This window comes from Phyllobates terribilis, unplaced genomic scaffold, assembly GCF_046119375.1.
Source record: "Phyllobates terribilis strain yellow unplaced genomic scaffold, ASM4611937v1 Scaffold_3576__1_contigs__length_75078, whole genome shotgun sequence".
Taxonomy (NCBI): domain Eukaryota; kingdom Metazoa; phylum Chordata; class Amphibia; order Anura; family Dendrobatidae; genus Phyllobates; species Phyllobates terribilis.
In genome coordinates this window covers 42,714-46,935 of record NW_027366329.1, presented here as the reverse complement: position 1 = coordinate 46,935, position 4,222 = coordinate 42,714, and the positions used below count along the sequence as shown (strand labels likewise).

Genomic DNA, 4,222 nt, shown 5'->3' with positions numbered 1-4,222 from the left:
ACATATACAAGAGAAGTTGAAGGGAGAGCACATAACCCATACTATAAAATTTTATCATTTTTCATCCGATATGTGCTGATGACACTGCCCCCTAGTGTTCAACAGTTACTTAACATCAAATTCTTAAAAGTAAATCTATCTAATATTTAGTGCTGAGTTCTATCTTTGTGTTACATCCACACAGATTTGGTGCACATTTGCGGTGGATTTGTGCACATTTATTAGATTTCTGAATATTTTGGAAGTCATCTGGTTATTTATCACAGAACATGGAGATGCCGGGGATTGAACCCAGGGCCTCATACATGCAAAGCATGCGCTCTACCACTGAGCGACATCCCCTGTATGTGTCCTGTGCTCATATGCGAAACCCTAAGAGTATGTGTACATGTATTTGGATGCAGAAATTTCTGCATATCTTGGCAAAAATGCGCATTTCGATGCGTTTTAGATGCGCTTTTCTGTGCTTTTTTTCCTGCATTTTTCTAGCGTTTTTAGACAGCAATAAATGACATGGAGATAGATAATGGAGATAGATTGATTAGATAGACAAATATATTGACCTACAGACGTACAGAGAGACATTTAGAGATAGCGACAGACATATAGACAAATAATTGCACAACCACCCAACATATAATAACTTTGCACCCTGTGGAGCTTTTCAGGCAGCTTTTAATGATTAAATAAAAAAACGAAAAAAAAAAATGACGTGGTGCCCCTCCCCATGTAACCAGCAAAGTGAATTAAAACAGACAACTGAGAGCTGATATTATCAGGCTGGGAAGGTCCCTGGTGATTGTGCCCTTCCTAGCATAAACATATCAGCCCGCAGCAGCTCCTGAAGTGGCGCATCACATGAGATACGCCAATTCTGGCACTTCGCTTTTGCTCTCCCTGATTGCCCTGATGCGGTGGCAATTGGGGTAATGGGACTTGTGTCTGAAGCCAGCTGTGAATTGTCTAAAAACCCAGTTGACATCAAGCCCTGGGGTTAGTAATTGAGAGGCATCTATCAGACTCCCCCATTACTAACCCAATATTAAAAAAGAAAACACACACAAAAAAAATCACAATTTAAATAAACACAAGACGCTGTCCCTCGTTCACCACTTTACTCGAAAAAATGTTCCCATGCAGATCCGACGTAGTCCAGAGATTCCCACAAAGTTCCCGAATCCATTGTCTAAAGCCCATGGACCCTCATTCTGAGGCTCCATCGGCTTTAGCAGCAGCCACTCCACACCGCTCCAGGGAAATTGGGAAGAGCACCACTTTTGGAGAGGCTGCGGGCTGGTATTTTTAGGCTGGGAGGGCACCATAAACCAGGGACCTTCCCAGGCTCATAATATCAGCACTCAACTGTCTGCTTTACCTTTGCTGGTTACAAAAAATGGGGGGAACCCACATCATTTTTTTCATTTAATCATAAAAGGCTGCCCGATAAGCTCCACAGGGTTCAATTTTACAATATGTCGGAGGGTTGTGCAATATATGTCTATGTCTGTCGCTCTGTCTATATGTCTGTCTGTCTATATACAGTATGTCTGTCTATATCTATTATCTTTCTCTATAGATCCAACAAATAAAGAGACTTTCTTCTCTAATGATTAATGTAAAAATCCTTTACTGTTACATCAATTGAAAGGGAAATTCATATTAAAACTATTTCAAAAAAGAAAAATAGGGGAATGTGTAGAATGCAAAAAAACAGACCCAGGGCACAATATAAAAACATTGTTATCAATGCAAGAGAATACCATCCGTATATACCTGACGACCTCTGAATCAAATCACCACATTGGTTCTAAATACAACCCCTGGCAAAAATTATGGAGTCACCGGGCTCGGAGGATGTTCATTCAGTTGTTTAATGTTGTTGAAAAGAAGCAGATCACAGACAAGGCACAAAACTAAAGTCATTTCAAATGGCAACTTTAGGGCTTTAAGAAACACTAAAAGAAATCAAGATTAAAAATGTGGTACTCAGTAAGGGTAATTTTTTTCAGACCAAGCAGAGGGAAAAAATTATGGAATCACTCAATTCTGAGGAAAAAATTATGGAATCATGAAAAACAAACACACAAAAGAAAACTCCAAAACATCACTAGTATTTTGTTGCACCACCTCTGCCTTTAACAACAGCTTGCAGTCTCTGAGGCATGAACTTAATGACTGACAAACAGTACCCTTCATCAATCTGGCTCCAACTTTCTCTACTTTTGCCAGATCAGCTTTGCATGTTGGAGCCTTGTCATGGACCATTTTCTTCAACTTCCAGCAAAGATTTTCAATTGGATTGAGATCCGGACTATTTGCAGGCCATGACATTGACCTCATGTGTCTTCTTTCAAGGAATGTTTTCACAGTTTTTGCTCTATGGCAGGATGCATTATCATCTTGAAAAATGATATAATCATCCTCAAACATCCTTTCAATTGATGGGTTAAGAAAACTTTCCAAACTATCAATGTAAACTTGGGCATTTATTGAAGATGTAATGACAGCCATCTCCCCAGTGCCTTTACCTGACATGCAGCCCCATATCATCAATGACTGTAGAAATTTGCATGTTCTCTTCATGCAGTCATCTTCATAAATCTCATTGGAACGGCACCAAACAAAAGTTCTGGCATCATCACCTTGCCCAATGCAGATTCGCGATTCATCACTGAATATGACTTTCATCCAGTCATTCACAGTCCACGATTGCTTTTCCTTAGCCCATTGTTACCTTGTTTTTTTCTATTTAGGTGTTAATGATGGCTTATGTTTAGCTTTTTTGTATGTAAATCCTATTTTCTTTAGGCGGTTTCTTACAGTTCGGTCACAGACATTGACTCCAGTTTCTTCTCATTCGTTCCTCATTTGTTTTGTTGTGCATTTACTGTTATGGAGACATATTGCTTTAAGTTTCCGGTCTTGACACTTTGATGTCTTCCTTGGTCTACCAGTATGTTTGCCTTTAACAACCTTTCCATGTTGTTTGTATTTGGTCCAGATTTTAGACACAGCTGACTGTGAGCAACCAACATCTTTTGCAACATTGCATGATGATTTACGTTCTTTTAAGAGTTTGATAATCCTCTCCTTGGTTTCAGTTGACATCTCTCGTGTTGGAGCCATGATTCATGTCAGTCCACTTGGTGCAACAGCTCTCCAAGGTGTGATCACTCCTTTTTAGATGCAGACTAACGACCAGATCTCATAGAATCATAGAATGGTAGAGTTGGAAGGGACCTCCTGGGTCATCTGGTCCAACCCCCTGCTCAATGCAAGATTCACTAAACCATCTCAGACAGATGTCTGTCCAGCCTCTGTTTGAAGACGTCCATTGAAGGAGAACTCACCACCTGTCGTGGCAGCCTGTTCCACTCATTGATCACCCTAACTGTCAAAAAGTTTTTTCTAATATCTAATTTGTGTCTCCTCCCCTTCAGTTTCATCCCATTGCTTCTAGTCTTTCCTTGTGCAAATGAGAATAAAGATGATCCTTCTACAATGTGACAGCCCTTGAGATATTTGTAGACAGCTATTAAGTCTCCTCTCAGTCTTCTTTTTTGCAAGCTAAACATTCCCAAATCCTGTAACCGTTCCTCATAGGACATGGTTTGCAGACCGGTCACCATTCTGGTCGCTCTTCTCTGAACTTGCTCCAGTTTGTCAATGTCTTTTCTAAAATGTGGTGCCCAAAACTGGACACAGTGCGATAATGACTTCACGTGATCTAGACTGTATGCTTCTGTTAATACATCCAAGAATTATTTTTGCCTTTTTTGCTGCTGCATCACACTGTTGACTCATGTTCAGTCTATGATCTATTAGTATACCTAAGTCTTTTTCACATGTGCTGTTGCTTAGCTCTATTCCTCACATTCCGTATATGCTTTTTTCATTTTTATTGCCCAGATGCAGTACTTTGCATTTTTCCCTGTTAAAAACCATTCTGTTAGTTGCTGCCCACAGCTCCAGTTTATTTAGGTCTTTTTGAATCTTCCCTCTCTCTTCTCTATTGTTAGCTATCCCTCCTAGCTTTGTGTCATCAGCGAATTTAATCAGTTTACCCTCAATTCCTTAATCCAAATCATTGATAAAGATGTTGAACAAAATAGGTCCCACGACAGAGCCCTGTGGTACCCCACTTGAGACATTCAGCCAACTGGATGTGAAGCCATTTACGATCACTCTTTGAGTCCGATCACTAAGCCAGTTACGAATCCAC

The 4,222-nt window shown here is 40.1% G+C and overlaps 1 non-coding gene across 1 annotated transcript; it reads right to left on the bottom strand.

Moving 5' to 3' along the window:
* Positions 1 to 270: 270 nt before the first annotated feature.
* Positions 271 to 342, bottom strand: TRNAA-UGC (transfer RNA alanine (anticodon UGC)). The gene has a single exon. It is a non-coding gene; the product is annotated as a tRNA-Ala (tRNA).
* Between the last annotated feature and the right edge of the window lie 3,880 nt (positions 343 to 4,222).